At 30.7% G+C, this 21,672-nt stretch overlaps 2 protein-coding genes across 4 annotated transcripts in view; one reads left to right on the top strand and one right to left on the bottom strand.

The window, feature by feature from the left end:
• LOC130443118 (glycerol kinase-like) overlaps nt 1-21,672 on the bottom strand; it is an 87,556-nt gene that overhangs the window by 9,763 nt on the left and 56,121 nt on the right. The window lies entirely within an intron of this gene.
• LOC130443143 (protein N-terminal asparagine amidohydrolase) overlaps nt 8,260-21,672 on the top strand; it is a 32,171-nt gene continuing 18,758 nt past the window's right edge. The window contains exon 1 of one of the 2 annotated variants that reach the window (XM_056777646.1): nt 8,260-8,456. The gene's annotated coding sequence lies outside the window, so the exon portion shown is untranslated. Of the gene's footprint in view, nt 8,457-19,481; nt 19,558-21,672 lie in introns of those variants that run through there. The other variant, XM_056777636.1, reaches the window with a different exon arrangement.

Raw genomic sequence — 21,672 nt, 5'->3', positions numbered from 1 at the left:
TTAGGTTAGGCTCATACTAAAAATATTGAGCGACTTTGGCGAGATATTCGTGATAACACACCTCGTTACGGAAGAACTAGATCTCATTATCGTCAGTATTTTGGGGAATATCTATTTAAAAGACATTTTCATATTCAAATATAAATGAAGCATTTATTTAAAAAATGTCACGAATGTATCCAATAGAAATTGATGATTATTTGTACGTGTAAATAAATGATTATTGTTAGAAATTGATTTGTGTCATTACATTAGTCGTAACTAATTAATAATATTTAATATTGAGGATTGGGGGCGAGAGGGGATTAGGGTCGGTTGGTGGTTGTGTTAAAAGTGTCTAAATTTTCAACAGTACCCCCTTTCGCCTCTAATTCTCTACAGGATCAAGTATTTGCAAAATATCAACTATTCGAGATATTTTCCAATGTTCTAACCTCAAAAACTATATGAAGGAACGTTTTCCGCGCTCAACGTATATACATATTCTTCTTCAGCATAAAAAACTGTATAACATATTAAAATTTCAAGGAAATCGGGCATATGTAACCCAAACTAAATAATTACTTTTTCTTATTTCAAATACTACTCCCTGTATATTTTGGATTGTTTAGAAAATTCTAGGCATAATTGCAATATCAAGTCTTTTCATATTTGATACAAAAATTAACATAAAAAAAATCATTTTATTTCAGATTTTCAAGAATTAAAGTCTACTATTAACACGTTGACTGCTAACTACAAATTCACCTCCCGTCAAGAGTTTTTTTCACATAATTAAACTAAGAAATAAAAGTTTTTTCAAAATCCTACATTTTCTATACCTTTCGTTGATAAGTTTTTATTTAAATTATCATTTTTAATGATTTGATGCGATTAAATGGAATTGTGGAAATTGCCTTGGCAGTAAACGTGTTAACTTTACAATCGTCGTAATTCGTTGTAGGATGAATTTGAAAATAAAAAATTATGTTTCAAGTGACCAAATAATTAAAAAAAAAACAAAGAAAAGTTTTATAAACATTATCCAGATAGTAAAATATCGTATGGAATGATTTGTAAGCGATAATACAGGTTGTATAAAAATTTATTTTCTTCTGCGGTTTTTGCTTGTCTAGGGGAAAATTAATAGAACGGGGTAAAAGATCTGAATAAATTCATATATAAACACCCTTGTAAGTATGTTAGTCCGGTCAAATTAGACCAAAAAATAAGAGTGAAGCTACATAAGTTCCCATCACGCTGAAAATCAGTAAAAAGGTCAAAAAAATGAGTATTTCGCGATTATCAGCCAAACGGTAAGTTTTATAATAAAAATACTTTAGAAGTAAATTGTAGATCATAAAATTATCTACAATAAACGTATTTATACTTTTTTTCCTGTAAGCCACCTTTTCTGAAATATAACGATTCAAAAAGTTGTAAAAGTTATGTTTCAATTTTACTGTCGTATTTAATGGCTATAATGATTGCACGAGAAATACCAAAACTGCAAAACAACATCGTCGAGCAATATCGTTAATTGATAATTTATTTGACGAACCTACCAGTCAGCAGAAATTTCTTACAAATACTCACAACAAGTCTCGGTTAATTTCAATGTTGTAAGAAAAGTTTACTGCTGAAAATGGTGAAACCACTAAATACAACAACTTTTACAAATTTTTGATTCATTATATCTCAGAAACTGTGCTTCACAGGAAAAAAGTATGAATATGTTTTTTGTAGATAATTTTATGAACTACAATTTTCGTCTAAAGTATTTTTTTGATAAAAGTCACCGTTTCGCTGAAAATTGCGAAAAACTCATTTTTTTCAACTTTGACCTTGAATAAAATTTTTTCCATAGACGAAAATAATAGGGAACATTCAAATTTTATTTTCAATTGTATTTTAAACAATTTTTACTGATTTTCAGCTTGATTGACCGGATTATGTATATTTTTTTATAAACACAATATAATCAATCAGTTTTAATAATTATTTAGACACGGTTTGAATGTATTTCAAACCGTGAAATAGTTTTTTTTTTCAAGAGTGCCGCTACCCCTTAACACTCAACCACATTCATTTCGGTTACTCTAGACTTTCGGGGCATCAGTAAGCATCTGAAAAGATTGGGTTATTAATCTCGGTCTACTGATAAATTCTGATATTTGACCACATGACACTTACAGATACGATATCGAAAATTGTCACATTTATCTTACTCAGTTAGATACGTATGCATATATACATATATGTATATTATTTAGGTCGTAAATTGAGATGTTATGGGATATTCTAATTTATAACTTTTGATAAAAAATAGATAAAGATAACGGTGAAAGCTTGTTTTAATGAAAATATTCAAATTTCCAACATTATAAAGTAATAAAAAAGTCGTTTGTTTTCATAAATTTTATATTATATGAATTGAATATAGAAATATTCTTTCTAGATCAATATAACGGCTTCGAATTCATTTTTTTAACATACAAATGATAATTTGTATATATATAACACTAAATTTCAATATATACAATTTATTGTTCATTAAATATCTAGAAAAAATGACATTTCTTACCATTACCTGTATCGATTACGGTTTTATCGTCATTCTATTGCTTGACAACTTTCTAGCATTGAAAAAATATACTAAACAAACAAATATTACAACAAAAACCACAATATAAACATCCTATATATCAGAGAAGCGACCCAAAATCTTATTAATTCGTTTTAAAAAACTTCTAATCTTAAAAATTCGTATAAACACTCTGTATATGTGAAATCTATTATTATGAAATACGACGTCTACAAATTCCAAACAAACATTCCGTATATATAAAAGAAGAAGCCTAAAAAGAAAAATGAATCATTTTAGAATAATAATTTCCAAATAAACACCCTGTACAAGTATGAAAAGAAGTTTAAAAACTTATTAATTCGTTTTGAAGAAATTTCAACCCTGAATATCCCTTATGAACACCTTGTACATGTACAGTCCATTGTTAAGAAATATGACACATTTCACGTCTACAATTTTGAAACAAACACCCTGTGTATATAAAAGAAGTAGCCTAAAAACTTATTAATTAGTGTTTAAAGGTATTTAGGCCCTAAAATAACAAATAAACACCCTGTACATGTATAAGAAGAAGCTATAAAACTTATGAATCCATTATGAAGAATATAACTCATTTCAAGTCTACAGTTTCGAAACGAGCACTCTGTATATATAAGAGAAGAAATATAAAAACTTATGAATCTATTTTAAAGAAATGCCGACTCATTTTACCTCTAAAATTACAAAACAAACACCCTGTATAAGTAAAATAAGAAGCCTAAAAACTTATTAATTACTTTTAAAGCAAATTAGGCCTGAAAATCACAAATAAACACCCTGTACATGTAGATGAAGGAGTTCTAAAACTCATGAATCCATTATAAAGAATTCGACTTATTTCCCGTCTACAATTTTGAAACAAACACCATGTATGTGTAGGAAAAGAATAATAAAAACTTATTAATTTGTTTTAAAAAAAAATTTACGCCTGAAAAACGCAAATAAATACCCTATATATGTAAAAGAAGAAACCTTAAAACTTAGGAGTATATTATAAAGAAATTTCGACGCATTTTACCTCTGCAATTGTAAAACAAACACCCTGTATAAGTAAAAGAAGAGGTATAAAAACTTATTAATTAGTTTTAAAAAAAAATAGGCTTGAAAATCACAAATAAACAACCTGTATACGTAAATGAAGAATCTTTAAAACTTATGAATCAATGATACGTTCACAATTTTCGAACAAACACCCTGTATACTGAAAATAAGATACATATTATTGCTGGAAATACCCACACGCATATCTTTCGGTTTTCTAACAAAGAATTTGTTAATTAATTAACTTTTTAATGGTACCATTTCAACGGGTACTCCTCCCACCAAACAAACAGAAAAAAAATCTAGTTTTTATACGAATGAAAAATGTGAACGTTTCGAAATTTGATTGAAACTAATTAAATAAAAAATCCTCACAGTTATATATCGATAGGTTAATAAATTTTTCTCAAAATACAACCGTTATTTCTAATGTAGACATGTACGGCATGGAATGATACATTAAGGAAAATTTTTTATTAGTCTATTGTCATATTTGAATCGCCAATTTTTAATTACAGTAACCTTTAAACTATATTACCACATAATATTTCAAAAATGTGTAACCTAGTCTTTTATATCCCCTAAAATTAGGACGTCACTGAATTTTTTAAAAACAATTTTGAAAATTTTTTATCATACACATATTTAAACAAACTATTTTTCGTATATAATAAATATTAATTTAAATTGAAATTGAGAGCAAAATATTTTTATTATCATAAATTTCCGCAGTCCGCACATAGATTTCAAAATCTGGCAACGTTGTAAAAGTATAACTCCCATTTGCATGACGTAAGCTTCGTTGTTTTATTTTGTGTATACGTACATGTGTTACCGATAGATGGAGCAACTAGAAACAACCATTTCAATACGGATTATGTGAAATAACTTCCTATTGGGTGCCGTCTTTATAGAAAAATTTAAACGTACATGGAAGAAACCGAGGTATTTAATGGTTAATTATCTATAGAAAACCATAAAGTCTAAGGTATCATAGGTGAACCGCTAGCTTTAAAGCAGATTTATGTGGATTGTTTGTCGGATATACGGGGTGGTTCTCAAATTAATGTATTTGTATTAACGAATTTGAACGAAATATTTCGACAACTATGAGAATTATGATTAAAAAACTGTTTTCAAAACAGATGATCATAATCAATTAGATATACAGGATGGACCTCTATTAAATATACTAATTCGGATTTAAAAATAAAATATATATTAGAAACAATATACTAATTTTATAAATATAAATTATATATACAATTATCCTGTCTTTAAATTAGAAAAAAAAAATTGTCATCAGATCACGTGGAACAAAAAATCACGTTTTTAGGGACACCCTGTACTAACAACTTCATTTTTTTTTCAATATTTATCCGCAGACGTTCTATACAATCATCCATTTTTGTACCATGTGGTAAAAGGTGTAAAGTAACCGTAAAAAGTGTCGTGCGGAATCCACCGAAGGAAATCAAAATGTCGTGAGAAGAAGAAGAAGAAGATAACCAGGAAACGAACATTTACTTGTTTATAGTCTCGAGGAATTGTTGGAATTATGAGCTCGTGCAACAGAAACGCCGGTATTTTAATTGAATAGACGAGAATATCAAGAGTAAAAATAACAAAAAAATAAAATTAAAAAAAAATAAAATTAAAAAAAATTAAAATTTAAAAATTTTCCATGTCAATACAGTCGTTAAATATTTGTGGAATGCTAAAAATTAAGTTTCGTAATTCCGCTGTAGAGGTTCAATAATTATTCAAACTAGAATCACGGCGTTGCCACACGTGAGAAGTGCAATAAAAACTGATTGTCTTCAAAATCTTACTTCTTAGACCTTTTCATTGATCAACAAAAATATATGAAAATTTGTATGAAGTGAAAAGTTAAAGAAATTCTTCATAAATGAGTCGTAGATTAGTACAAACAAGTAAAATACCTCTAATCAAGTTTAGGATGTGTGCAAACAAGTAACATACTTAAAATTAAGTTTGGGATGTGTGCAAATAAGTTAAATGCTTGAAAACCGATTAAATGGATGTGTGCCAACAAGTAATAATTTGATAAATACCGAAATGGATCGAAATTCTTGATTAATGAACTCTAGATGTGTGTAAACCAATAAAATAGTTAAAAATTCAAGTTTGGGATGTATGCAAACAAGTCACACAATTAAAATCAAGTTTGGGATGTATACCAACAAGTCACACAATTAAAATCAAGTTTGGGATGTGTGTAAACAAGTCACACACTTAAAATTAAGTTTGGGATGTGTGCAAATAAGTTAAATGCTTGAAAACCGATTAAATGGATGTGTGCCAACAAGTAATAATTTGATAAATACCGAAATGGATCGAAATTCTTGATTAATGAACTCTAGATGTGTGTAAACCAATAAAATAGTTAAAAAGTCAAGTTTGGGATGTATGCAAACAAGTCACACAATTAAAATCAAGTTTGGGATGTGTGCAAACAAGTCACACACTTAAAATTAAGTTGGGGATGTGTGCAAATAAGTTAAATGTTAGAAAACCGATTAAATGGATGTGTGCCAACAAGTAATAATTTGATAAATACCGAAATGGATCGAAATTCTTGATTAATGAACTCTAGATGTGTGTAAACGAATAAAATAGTTAAAAAGTCAAGTTTGGGATGTATGCAAACAAGTCACACAATTAAAATCAAGTTTGGGATGTGTGCAAACAAGTCACACACTTAAAATTAAGTTGGGGATGTGTGCAAATAAGTTAAATGCTTGAAAACCGATTAAATGGATGTGTGCCAACAAGTAATAATTTGATAAATACCGAAATGGATCGAAATTCTTGATTAATGCACTCTAGATGTGTGCAAACAAATAAAATAGTTAAAAAGTCAAGTTTGGGATGTATGCAAACAAGTCACACAACTAAAATCAAGTTTGGGATGTATTTCAACAAGTCACACAATTAAAATCAACTTTGGGATGTGTGCAAACAGTCACACACTTAAAATCAATTTTGGGATGTGTGCAAACAAGTAACACTTAAAATTAACTTTGGGATGTGGGTCCAACAAGTCCAATGCTTGAAAAAAACGATTTAATGGATGTGTGCCAACAAGTAATAATTTGATAAATACTGAAATAGGTCGAAACTTCTTTCGAAATTAATTTTCTATTAAAATAGACTTAAAATCAAAAGCATTTATCAAGAAAAAACATATACAAAGATCTAAGAAGTAAAAAGTTGAAGAAATTCCAAATAAAAGAGCCCTGGATGTGTGCAAACAAGAAATACTTAAAATCAAATTTGGGATGTGTGTCATAGGTCATAATTTGATAAATACCAAAATAGGTCGAATTTTTTTTCGAAATTATATTTCTATCAAAAGAGCTCTAAAATCAAAGAGATTTCTCAAGAAAAACATAAAAAAAGTTTATAAAAGTAAAAAGTTGGAGAAATTATTAATAAATGAGACCTGAATGTGTCTACACAAGTCAAATGCTTGGCAAATAATTTAGTGAATGTGACCAACAAGTCCTAATTCGATAATTACCGAAATAGGTCGAAACTTATCTCGAAATTCATTTTCATTAAAAATAGACCTAAAATCAAAAAAAATGTATCAAGAAAAACATATAAAAAGTCTAAGAAGTAAAATAGTTGGATGAATTCTCAATAAACGAGCTCTGGATGTGTGCAAACAAGTCAAATATTTAAATTCAAGTTTGGGGTGTGTTCCAACAAGTCAAATGTTTGAAAAACGATTTAATGGATGTGCGAGAACAAGTCATATTTTCATTAAGACCGAAATATGTCAAAAAAGTTAATCTCTATCAGTGTTAACTTGTTTTATATAAAAATAGATCTAAATCAAGAATTTATCAAGAAAAAAATTAATTAAAAGATTATTTTTTGAATATATGACGTTTCGTCTTGATTTTGGTTTTCATTATAATATTTGATATTTTCAAATGCAGTGTATGAAATTATAGGTCATCTACCATGTGAATATCTAAACATACTTTGTTGTAACCGTACAAAGATTTTTTTCTTCCAATTTTCAGGTTAGGTTAGGTCTTATTTTATCATTTTTATGTCATAAATGATCCCAAATAACTATCTATTTTTTTTTAAATGCTTCTATATCAAATATTTTCAATACATATCTACAAATGATATGTGTTATTTCAAAGTTGCAACAATTTTATTGTTTCCATGTTTTCTAAATCTATTTTTCAAATTCTGTGACGTCTGTCTTATATAAATAGCATCAAAGTTACAATAAACATGCTTTTTAAGAGCAAATACTAAGGAGACGTTTAAAATGCAGTTCTACAATTATTTGCATGTTCTCTATGTTTCAGATGACGTTCGTTATTCACGTGAAATGTTTTCGAAGAATTGATTTAACCCTCTGGTGGAATTTGTCTCCGCTCTCTTTATATCCTGAAGTGAAAAAAAATTCTATTTTCATTATAAATTTTGTCCAAATCACGTTAAAAATAGAAATAATTAGATTTCCTATTTAATTAGGATCGTGTCATCTACTTCGAAATCGGTACCGTTTAAAAAATGTACGTAGATTTCTGGCGTCAATCTGATTGGGCCAAGTGCTATATAGTAGGACAATGCGACTAGGCCTCCTCCACTACTACGAGAGTTTAATGTCTTCCACTAGATTCAGTTCTGTCGTAACCTTTGGTAGGAAAACAACTTTGGCGCGACAATACGCGAGTTCGTTCGGTTTACGAAGTTTTTAATTCCAACAAGAAGAAGAGATAAGCGAATATGGTTAAATAGATATTCGATGAGAATATTGGTGAGTTATTTTATTATTTATATATACGGGGTATGATGTAATTATTGTATTAAATTTTTGCTACAAAATATTTTAAATAATTGGAAATTAAGTATTAAAACATTTTTCATATCTCCCACGTATTTGAATTGAAAATATTTTACAGTCAATTTAATAAAATTTTTAACTATTTTCAAACCATTTTTTAAATTTTCTGATTTGAAATAAAAATCATTTTCTGATAAATCTAGTGACATAGGAAGCCATTTTGTGTGTGTAATATTCTCAAAGTTGGATAAAAAAAATCAAAATGTCTGAATCAAATTTATAATTTTCCGAAAAATCCAATTAACTAGAATCTGAATCAAAATTTTGTTTGTATTAGCAGAGAAAATGGGTCCCCTTTGAAATCTGAAATTTGGTTCTATAACTTTTAACTTTATGTTCCATATCTCGCTTTGTATAATCAAGAAAAAGCTGCTGCGTTTTTTCATGATAGTATTAACGTTTCTCTTCCAATTTTTTTTTCTATTACAACGTTGCCATTCCACAACAGTGTTTTTCATCACAAACAATTTGTTTTCAACTTGAACCCTGTATATTTCACAGAAATAAGGGACTGAAAGGATCTAATATATACAGGTACTTAGACACATGTTTTCTGATTTACTTCGTGCCAAAAATGAAACGATATCTCAAATGGCTTCGCAGATATAGAATTTTTTATACAAGCATGTCAAATTTTTTTTAAATTACTGGATTTTTGACAAATATTTTAAAAAGTACCTTTATAGCAAAAAATAATGGAATTTTATCTATTTTTGTCCAAAAAATCCAAAAATCATGTTAGTTTCTAGATAAAAAGTATAGTTTTCTGGAAAATCCTATTTTCATAAATTTTCCGCGAATAGTAATTTTTTTTTCAAGCAACTGAGATATTTTTGGAGCTCTTCGTATCGAAAAACTCCTCTTTACAAAAATTTATCAAAATTTTCTGTTCTTTTCAAAGAAAAGTGGGATCCCGTTTGAAATCTGAAATTTTGTTAAATAATTTCTAGCTTTATGTCATATAACTCGCTTTCTATGATCACGTGACGGTTGTCGTATATTTTTTATGAAACTATCAACGTTCGTCTTCTAATTTTTTTGTCTTACAACGTTGCCATTCCTCAATTGTAGATACTATGAATTTATGTAGTGTTTGTTTTTCAAAAACAAATTTACTTCAACTTCCACCCTGTATATTTCTTACAAATATGGGACTGAAGGAATCTAATATATACAGACACTTAGACACATGTTTTCTCAATTGATTCGTGCCAAAAATAAAACGATATCTCAAATGGTTTTGCAGATATATAACTGTTTATACAAACATGTCAATTTTTTACTTCTATTTTTATTAATTCAACCAAAAATAATTGTACATAGTATTTGTGTTTGATACGCTACTGGACAACAATTTTTATCACTTTTATTTATACGTTCATATCGTCACCAGAAGAATTATCACGAGCACGTTCTTTAGTCATTTAAGGCCTCCATATGAAATAATTTAAAGTTACCGTTCATAAATAGTATAATTAAGCAGGTCGTTTTACGAATTTCTCGATACCAAATAGGTTTTTATTATTTATTATTATTTTTATTATTTTATTATATTATTTATTATTTATATTATTATGTTATTATTATATTATTTTTTTTTATTATTATTATTTTATTATTTTTATTACAAGTTTGAAATACTTCTTCATAATGTATTTATAGGAGTCGATGTATCTCGCCAATATTTAAATATACAAAAATTCATTTAAATTTACGTCAATTCGATTGTTCTAATAAAACAAAAATGTAATTATATTCATATTCGTCCGCACAAAGGTTTTGTTCGATAACAGAGTATCTAGTAAAAATTGGAAATCCAATTCCCGCCTTTCTTTCGGTTTCTCAAGGTTTGTTTTCACATTTTCTCGGTTGAAATGTCGTGAATTCACTACACTTTTATGATTATGAATATTTATTTTCGTAAATACAAGTTAATATCCTTATAATGACCCATGACACCTGCCTTAGGTAAATTTTAGTTTTTACAACAAACTGAACAGTCATCCACGTAGCGTTATACAGAATTTCTGATTTTTGGCCAATAGTAAGGTAAGAAATACAAGAAATAGTTTTACAAAAAGATTTATTTATTTTATAAGTTTTTGATGTGAAATAATGTCGGAAAGTGAAGTATTTAATCAAAAGTGAAAAAATAATATCTAAACATTGAATTTAAAATCGCGAAAATTTCAAATTTTTAACTACATAAGAAAACGATTATCGTTGGTTTGATAGAAACATTGAGCACTTGTCTGCTTGATGATCACGAGGTTATCGTTGCCGGCAACATAGCGATGTACTGTTATAGTATAGTTTTTATTCATTAGTTACGTATAAATGAAACATTTTCTATATAAAGTGAATTAATCTTTTATAGGTTAAGCTCTTACATTATTACATAATCACGTTAAAAATTAAAAATATAACAAACTTAATTACTGTAAAATATTGGAATAAGTTGAATTTGAATCTAACTTACATTAAAATGATCCTGGTAACAAAAACAATCACATACCACAGGATCGTCAAAAAAACACTTTCAAACCATTTTTTTGTATTTCTTGGAATTAAAAAACTTTGAGGTGTTTTAGACGTTTTATATTCTGGCACAAAACACGATTTAAATACCATTTTTTAGATTAATCAAAGTTTAATAATATTTTAGAATAACCGAGAGAATAACTGTCGTATTTACTTTGCATTATATGTTCAGTGTTTATTTTACACTTATGACGTCAGGCAATATGGCGGCCTTACTGAAATCTTTAAACTACCTACAAAATTTTTGAATTATCAATATTTTTATCTCTATTAATATTGATCAAAGAATCTATTCTAAGAAACTATCCAAAACTATTTTTTCTCAAATCATTTACACTTTTATCAACTAAGTTATTTTTCTTAATTTAAATAATACTTGTTTCACTGCTCCAAGGTGTGTTTGAGACTCCTTGAGAGTTTTTTCCCCCAGTTTTCGGCAAATCTTGTGATAAATCAATGTTTAATAATATTTTTGAATACCTGAATTACTGAAATCTTTAAACTACCTACAAAATTTTCAATAATTTTTTTCTTTATAAATATTGATCAAATAATTAGAAATAAATATAATAAAAGTTGTATCTAAACCATCGGAAAGTATGTTTTTCTCAAACCATGCAAGTACCCTAAGTAATGGCTAGTTATTTTAGCACAAGCAACGAATTTATGACTGTTAAAATCTGCAGGATGAACGGGATATACAGACAGATCGATAGAATGACATATTCATGGAGCTAAAACAAGATTTTATGAACGCGGATCCTATTAATTTTGAGATATGAAGTGTAGAAATATAAACTAAGTGTTGTAGATTTATTTTTAAGCTAATTTAGTCCAAAATTAATGAATTATTGATAGTCTTCAAGGTTTTTTTCCTTTTTTGTTTCCAGTTTTTCTCATTGTTTCTCCAGTTTTTTTCCAATTTCCAGCAAATTTTGTGCTACGCTACATCTTAAGTAGGCATTTCTCATAGAGAGTATCATATATTTTTGTGATAATCAGGCCATATAATCCAATTCAAAAGCGTCCGAGTTGACTGGACGCCAATGGATCTAACCTAACCTAACCTGACTTGGTACGAAATGGGCCTTAAACTTGTCAACAAATCGACAGTAAGAACACAGTAGAAAAGTACCGATGATAACTCCGATTCCTGCCGTTATCCCAATACTTAACGTAGATGTTCTTTTTGTGTCTTCCAAGCTTTCGTCAAAGCAAATCACAAAACATTCGCAGTCTTTAATAATTGCTCCCAATTCATTCCTAAAATATGGCGGGAGACTTTAGAAACAAAACTGTAGAAAAATTTATCTTTGCCCAGATACCAACACCAACTTGCTACGCCTGGTTGGCTCAACCAAAATAACTGAAAATTCCGGGTTTATTAGAAAATTCCTGTCGTGCTCGCGGTTTATCCCGTCTTACTCCCGATTTTCAAGGCTCCTAGACACCATAGATAATTATTTTTTATTGCCCATTTCCCTTTCAAATATATTTTCTTTATATTTTTCTATTAACTTGTGGAAGAGGTGTACGGGGGATGAAGAAAAAGTGAGAAAAACCACAGAGTTGTCGGATGTAACATGGCACTTTGTTTCGAAATAGTACCTAATAAAAAACCTTACTTTGGTTCAACCCTCGTATGTACACACTAGTATTTTACAATATTTTTCACATTATCGAAACAATAATAAATATGTGTCGTCATTCTTCAGCTATATAAAGATCTCATCTAGAATTTTCAGTTGGAACAAGTTTGATTCTTCTAGGCTACGAGGATGGTCCCAGAAGTACCTGGCCTGACCTAGAGATAGTGGAAGTTGCTAGAGAAGTACCTCCGTATCGTAATCGTCGTAGTCATGTGATACAAGGTGTCCAGAAAGGGTATCGGGTATTTGGAAGTTATAAGTAAATAAAAAATATTTATAAGCAATAAAAACTTTTATTATTTTTTGGTAACATATGAATTGGAAAATTATTTGAAAAAGATGATGTTATCGAAATGATGACCGTTACGTTGCTGGCACTCTTCTAAACGGGAACGAAGATTGGCGATAACACGTCGACACAAAGCTCTTGATATTGCTGCCATTTCTGACCTGATGTTTTCCTTCAATTGGGTTAGGTTCGTTGGATTATTTTGATAAACCTTACTTTTAAGGTATCCCCATACAAAATGGTCAAGCGGGCTAAGGTCGGGGCTTCTGAGAAGCCAGTTAATGTTACCCCTTCGCGAAATGACTTTATTAGGGAATAATTCATTCACAACTTCCATTGAGTCATTCCAGGTATGGCAAGTGGCCCCATCTTGCTGGAACCACGTTCTTGAATTGAAACCTGCAAACTCCTGCAACGCTGGGACCAAAAAATTTCGCAACGTATCGCAGTAACGGTCACTATTCACATCGATTGCTCGTCCTCGTTGATCTTCATGAAAATAAGGACCAATAATTCCTTGAGTAGACATAGCGGCCCAAACAACGACCTTTGGGCTGTGCAGGGGTCGTTCATGCTTTCGTTTCGGATTCTCGACTGCCTAGTACCGACAATTCAGCTTATTAACACGACTATTCAGGTGAAAATTTGCTTCGTTGCTGAATAGTATGTTTCCAAAGTTGTTAAATCGCTGCATCATTTCAATTCTTGAACCAATTGAATTTTATAAGCTTTTAAATGCAAATCTTCCTTTAAAATGCAATGTAAGGACGATTTTTTGATGTTTAACGCTTGGCTTGCTATCTCATACATATTTATCTATATATGGAACTAAAAGGAGATTAGGTTGATAAATAAATATATATTTCCAAAATTTTTGTATTTTCTTTGTTGGGCCAGGTATTTTTGTGACAATCCTCGTACAACTGTCAAACTGAACTTGTTGGAAGGATCGCGAATCGTCAAAATGTTGAAGTTGTCGTGTCACGTGGCGCTAGCAACAATAATAGATTCACATCTGATCAAGAGATGGCGCTAGATACCTCGTATGTATAATAATGGTTTTGTACATTTCAAAATGAGGCCATCACTGTTTTGTTGTGCAGTTTTTTCAGCTCAAAATTTCTGTTTTAATATTGTGATAATATAATTCACAAATTTCTGTTGAAAAAACTCATAAAACAGTATTTTGTAAGTATAATATCGCAATCTCCAAATTATTTTATCTAAAAAATCGAAAAGTATGTTTTTTTAGTGAATTATCAAAAAAATACCACTACAAACTTTTATTGTTGATTAATCAATATTTAAAACCATAAAACCAAGTAAAATTATCAATAAAGATATTTCCCATCTTATTTCTTATAAATCTTGACAATAATTCCTTAAAAATCTGCATTTGATTACGCTCGGGGTCCTAACTGAGCAAACGCAGTACCCCGGCTAGCAAATAGCATCAAAAATAGCTAAAATACTGGAGAGAATCTGTCAAATATGTGTCCCATTATTAAATTTTTCAAATAAACATCGATAACTTTTTAAGCAACCCTCGTATATACAAAGCAATACGATAAATTAGGGTGAATAAAGTACCTATTTTTTTTTAAATAACACATGCACTAAATGACAGCGTTGTTTACGAATTCGTGTCTTACTGTTTATTAATACGTACAGGATTGTATTCAGCCCAATCTTTATTATAAACATCTTCTGTTTCAAAATTAGTTTTTCTAATAATTTTTGAAAGATAGATTAAATTGACGTTTCGACTTTTCTTCAAGTCTTTATCAATATAAATACATATATTATTATGTTATAAAAAATATATAATTTATTGTGGATTTATCTAAATATTAGAGCCTGTCCTGTTGTCAGTACGGCGAGCCGTGTTTCTTTTTAATTAATTCTACAGTGCACATGTCGGGTGTCAATTAACGCAAGCGTATCATCATAATTTTCAAAAGGTATACTAATAAACAATGAAATATATATTTTTCGTTTCAAATTAACGTCATTTTGTAATGTATAATGTGTTGCATAACAGCTCCACCAGTAAGTGACATATGAAATATTAATTGACCTAGAAAAAGTTAAACCCTGTATAAATCTCACAAATATGGAAATGAAGGAATCCAATGTATAGAGTTACATGAATTCATGTCAAAAATATTACGATATCTCGAATTTTTTCGGAGATATAGAATTTTTTATACAAACATGTCAATTTTTATTTAATTTCTGGATTTTTTGACAAATTATTGGAAAATACCCTTTTATAGCGAAATAGGCGAAAAACAAAAGGGTATTATGTATTTTTCTACAAAAAATCAAGAAATACTTGGAGTTTTTGGATCAAATTTATACTTTTTTTATGAATTTTAATACATTTTCCAAGCATCTGATATATTTTTGGAGCTCCTTTGGGAGAATTTTCTGTTATTTTCAAAGAAAAGTGGGATCCCCTTTGAAATCTGAAATTTTGTTAAATAATTTCTAGCTTTATGTCATATAACTCGGTTTCTATGATCACGTGACGGTTGTCGTATATTTTTTATGAAACTATCAACGTTCGTCTTCTGTTTTTTTTTTGTTTTACAACGTTGCCATTCCTCAATTGTAGATACTATGAATTTATGTAGTGTTTGTTTTTCAAAAACAAATTTACTTCAACTTTCACCCTGTATATTTCTTACAAATATGGGACTGAAGGAATCTAATATATACAGGTACTTAGAAACATATTTTCTAAATTGATAACAGTCAAAAATAAAACGATATCTCCAATAGCTTTGGAGAAATAGAATTTTTTATCAAAACATGTCAACTTTTTTTCCAAATTACTGGATTTCTGATGAAATATTTCAAAAGAAACCCTTATGATTTTTTATACAAAAAATCCAAAAAATATAGTTTTCTAGAAAATCCACTTTTTATGAATTATCTTCAATTTTTCGCCTATAATTATTTTTTTTTCGAAATCCTCGTATCAAAAAACCTGTTCCCACAAAAATTTTCTCTTTGTTTTAAAAGAAAAGGGGTTGATTTTTGCTATTCAAGTCGTTACTAATATCTACACCAAAGAATATTAAATACAAATCGAAAAGAAAAATGAAAAACACAACGACAGAGGTCGTGACAAGTTTTATGCTTATCGCGATACACAACTTGGATAAATTTTTTTTCGATTCATATCGCGTTTATAGAATAATACTATAGTCTTATTTCTTTTTGTAAATGCGGAGAGAAGCCGTTTTAAAATTTGCTACGTTCGACTTATGGGTGAGTAATGATAGCTCAAGACCGTTCGCGAAAGTCACAGTCATAATAATGTATCCTTAAACACATTTTAAGCCGGTGCTACACGATGCGTCCAACGTTTGCGCAAACATTCATCTTCCAACGTTGGATGAACATTGGATGACGGCTGAAACCTATAGAAATGAAAACGTGGCAAAAAATTGATTAACATCATACGAGGAAGGTCCCAGAAGTACCTGGCCTAACAAATGAAACAAAAATTTTGAAATAGCCATTAACTATCAACATCACCTCTTCATTCTTGGAAAATCTTTAACCACCGAGCCATTTTTTGCAAGTCTGGGAACAGAAAATAATCCGAGGAAGCTAAATCTGCTGAATATGGTGCATGAGGTAGCAATTCAAACTTTAATTAATCAATTTTGGCCATTGCAATAACGGATGTGTGAGCTGGTGCATTGTTTTGATGAAACAACACATTCTTAACCAAATGCGGCCGTTGTTGCTTGATTTCTTTGCTCAAACGTTGCGATAAGTTCGCATAATACTCGCCGTTGATAGTTTTTCCTTTTTCAAGATAATCAATGAAAATTATCCCACGCGGATCCCAAAAAACCATTGCCATGACCCCTTGCCTGCAGATGGAACGGTCTTTACATTCTTTGGAGCTGGTTCTCTCTTTTCAGTCCATTGTTTTGATTATTATTTTGTTTCGAGTATGAAGTGATGGACTCACGTTTTATCCATGGTTATAAAACGGCTTTATTTCGGCGGAAAATTGCCAAACTCTCATGGAAACATCTTCACGACGTTGTTTTTGTTCCATTGAGAGCAAACGCGGCACCCATCTTGCGCCCAGCTTCCTCATGTCCAAATTTTCAGTTAACATGCGATGTACCGCACTTTTTGAAATGTCTACTAAGTCTACGATGATCCAGTACCGCTTTGTCGGTTTTCTTCAACATTTCTCTCATTTGGTCGACCATTGCGATGCTGGTATTCGCAGGTCGTATGGCCTCGTTCAAACTCCGCTACCCAATATTTTCACACTAAACAACGTGGCGTCGTACCTCGTTGGTACCCTTGGTAAATGGTCAAAAAATTCGATGTTGATCATCTAAATGCCAGTTCGACAAACTTTTTATATTAAAAAAATTTTTTTAATAACGAGGAGAGAGGGATATCTGAAGCAAAAAATTTAATGGAAAAACGATTGGAGGTAGCACAAAAATCTTCTTCAGATGGTCTTCCATACAGATTTAGAAGAACTCAGTGAATGTTTGGCTTACTACAAGTACCGGGAACAATCAAACAAAAATTTGGTGGTAGATTAGATTTCTGTGATATCAACTTCATAACATACAGGGTGTTTTGTACTGGATTGGAAGCCGTTTCTAAACACCAAAATCTTCTTCAGATGGTCTTCCAAAATATTCGAAAGAAATCAGCGAATTGTGGGCTTACTACAAGTACTGGGAACAATCAAACAAAAATTTGGTGGTAGATTAGATTTCTGTGATATCAACTTCATAACATACAGGGTGTTTTGTACTGGATTAGAAGCCGTTTCCAAACACCAAAATCTTCTTCAGATGGTCTTCCAAAATATTCGAAAGAAATCAGCGAATTGTGGGCTTACTACAAGTACTGGGAACAATCAAATAAAAATTTGGTGGTAGATTAGATTTCTGTGATATCAACTTCATAACATACAGGGTGTTTTGTACTGGATTAGAAGCCGTTTCCAAACACCAAAATCTTCTTCAGATGGTCTTCCAAAATATTCGAAAGAAATCAGCGAATTGTGGGCTTACTACAAGTACTGGGAACAATCAAACAAAAATTTGGTGGTAGATTAGATTTCTGTGATATCAACTTCATAACATACAGGGTGTTTTGTACTGGATTAGAAGCCGTTTCCAAACACCAAAATCTTCTTCAGATGGTCTTCCAAAATATTCGAAAGAAATCAGCGAATTGTGGGCTTACTACAAGTACTGGGAACAATCAAATAAAAATTTGGTGGTAGATTAGATTTCTGTGATATCAACTTCATAACATACAGGGTGTTTTGTACTGGATTAGAAGCCGTTTCCAAACACCAAAATCTTCTTCAGATGGTCTTCCAAAATATTCGAAAGAAATCAGCGAATTGTGGGCTTACTACAAGTACTGGGAACAATCAAACAAAAATTTGGTGGTAGATTAGATTTCTGTGATATCAACTTCATAACATACAGGGTGTTTTGTACTGGATTAGAAGCCGTTTCCAAACACCAAAATCTTCTTCAGATGGTCTTCCAAAATATTCGAAAGAAATCAGCGAATTGTGGGCTTACTACAAGTACTGGGAACAATCAAAAAAAAATTTGGTGGTAGATTAGATTTCTGTGATATCAACTTCATAACATACAGGGTGTTTTGTACTGGATTAGAAGCCGTTTCCAAACACCAAAATCTTCTTCAGATGGTCTTCCAAAATATTCGAAAGAAATCAGCGAATTGTGGGCTTACTACAAGTACTGGGAACAATCAAATAAAAATTTGGTGGTAGATTAGATTTATGTGATATCAACTTCATAACATACAGGGTGTTTTGTACTGGATTAGAAGCCGTTTCTAAACACCAAAATCTTCTTCAGATGGTCTTCCAAAATATTCGAAAGAAATTAGCGAATTGTGGGCTTACTACAAGTACTGGGAACAATCAAACAAAAATTTGGTGGTAGATTAGATTTATGTGATATCAACTTCATAACATACAGGGTGTTTTGTACTGGATTAGAAGCCGTTTCTAAACACCAAAATCTTCTTCAGATGGTCTTCCAAAATATTCGAAAGAAATCAGCGAATTGTGGGCTTACTACAAGTACTGGGAACAATCAAACAAAAATTTGGTGGTAGATTAGATTTATGTGATGTCAGTTTTATAATATACAGGGTGTTTTGTTGATAATTGATTAAAAGATAATTTACGAGAAAAATTGATAACCTGGGTGAACATTGAACAGGATTTTGATCGTTTGATTTTTTTTACATAAAACATTTCAACTGAATCATTTGTTTGTAAAGAACTATTTTAAAAATTCATTATGTTTTCTAAAATTTGTTATAAATATAAAGATAAATAAATATCATTTATTGAATTCATGTTATTTATAATTACTCATATGTTAAAAATATTATAAACATATTGATATAATAATATTTTATGAAAGAGAAATAAGTTGATAACATATCAATCTTTTAGTCTGTCAGCAGCTGTGCTCCAATTAAGTTGGTAAGTTTTTTCTTCTTCTAGTTTATCTCTACAAGAATTATCTTTATTATAGTCGTTTATACAATATAAAAAAAACAGATGTATTTATTCATTTACTTCACTTTAACATTTGGGTATAGTTAACACCCCAATCACAAATTTAAACCTCATTATTTAACCTAAAATTCGCTCTCTGCAATGAATTTTTCCAAAAACAAAAATATATTGCGAAAACATCAATTTCTAAAACACGAACATAAATAAATTAACAGGTCTGTCAAGTTAGCGGGTCAACATATAATCAAATAAATTCTGACAAGATCAAAAATTACAGTTTTTGTGTAGTGATATTCGGAGCGAATCATCCCCTAGAATGTCGTTTTCCTTTTTACAATATCTAAAACAGGTGTTCATATCAATATTTTATAACAGAAATCGATATAAAGTTACGTAAATATTACTTTGAATCCCATGGAATGATTTTTGGAACGTATAAACCCACTAGCAACACGCCACGCCACGCTACGTGTTGAATATATGTGCATATGTTTTCCCATTATATGAGACAATTTTGAATCGTCCCCCGTGGGAAGGGGTGGAGTTTAGTGGGCTTAGTGTGTACGCAGACAATTGAAATAAATAGAAACACGTGGCGGGGGGTGGTGTGGCGTGTTGCTAGTGGGTTTCGGCCATAAAGCTGCTGAACTATTTCTTTTTTACAACCCTACAAATACAGTTATATAAGAGAATGGTTCCAGAAGTACCTGCGCAGCAAATAAAACACAAAAGTTTTGGAAAAAAAAAAGATTTTTTATTATAAGAATCGTCAAGTACCTCAAAATAGCCTTTAACTAACCACATCACCTCTTCATTGTTGGAAAATATTTCAACATCAAGCAATTTTTCCAAGTATAGGTAAAGAAAATAATCCGAGGGGTTTAAATCTGGGAAATAGGGTGCATGAAATAGCAATTCAAGCTTTAATTCATCAATTTTGGCTAGTGCATTGTCTTGATGAAACAACTCTTTATTCTTCTTCTCGATGGAAACATCTTCACAACGTTGTTTTTGTTATATTGTGAGCAAACGCGGCACCCATCTTGCAGCTCATGTCTCATATCCAAATTTTCAGTTAATTTGGGATGTACCGAACTTTTTGAAATGTCTACTATGTCTGCTAGCTCGCGCACTTTCAGTCGATGATCATCCAGTATAACTTTGTGGATTTTCTTCAACATTTCTGAAGTCGCAACCTCTTTGGCCCACTATTGTCATGTTGGTCTTCATAGGTTTAAACTCTGTTCGTTATTGATGGCTGCCAAACAAATACTTGGCGTCCTCAAGCGTGAAACTTCCAAATTCCAAATGCAGTGGTATTTTTCAAGCAACTACCGCCATCTCTAGGCCAGGCTAGTTACTTCTGGCACCATCCTCGTAGTTAATGAATAAATCCTGAAGATTGAAAATAAAACGAAGCGGGAAGTTGGCGAGGATATTGGATTTTATGATAAATCACTTAATGCCATTTAATCCCGCAGTTCATTCTAAGACAATGTTAATTTATTCTTGCCCGTCATTATTTGATAAATGGACTGTCCGGCGTTACGGACTTGGCCCGTGATATTTCTCAACTCGGATTATGGTTTATGAACAGTTCCGAGAGGATTTATTGCGGATTTAACATTGAAGAACGCACCTCGAACTTATCGTTAGTTGTACGGCGAGATATTTAATCGAGGGATGTTGCCACATAAACAAAATATCAGGAAATTTCAATACAAATTATTTTGGAGGTTTGCTCTGACAGTGGGATTGGAAAATTTGGTAAAATTTGTCTTTAACCTCAATATAGGCGATAACCTCTTTATCGGCTTCAAATTTCTGTCCAAGGAGTATCGTTTTGAGGTTTGAGAACAGAAAAAAGACGCTGAGGGATAAATTTGAGGAAAATGAAGGATTTGGAAATAATTTGGAGCCCAATTCATGCAATTACATTTATTTATGACAGGGTGCATTTTCTTGATGATACAGAACTTTCTTTTCTTCAAATAGAGCCGTTTTTATTGACTGTTTATGTTTTTTTCGTTATTAATACCATGCGCATCCCAAAAAACTGATGCTAAATGATGATGATGA

This window comes from Diorhabda sublineata, chromosome 1 (genome assembly GCF_026230105.1).
Source record: "Diorhabda sublineata isolate icDioSubl1.1 chromosome 1, icDioSubl1.1, whole genome shotgun sequence".
NCBI lineage: Eukaryota > Metazoa > Arthropoda > Insecta > Coleoptera > Chrysomelidae > Diorhabda > Diorhabda sublineata.
Note: the sequence above shows the minus strand (reverse complement) of the source record. Positions and strands in the feature narration are given on the sequence as shown.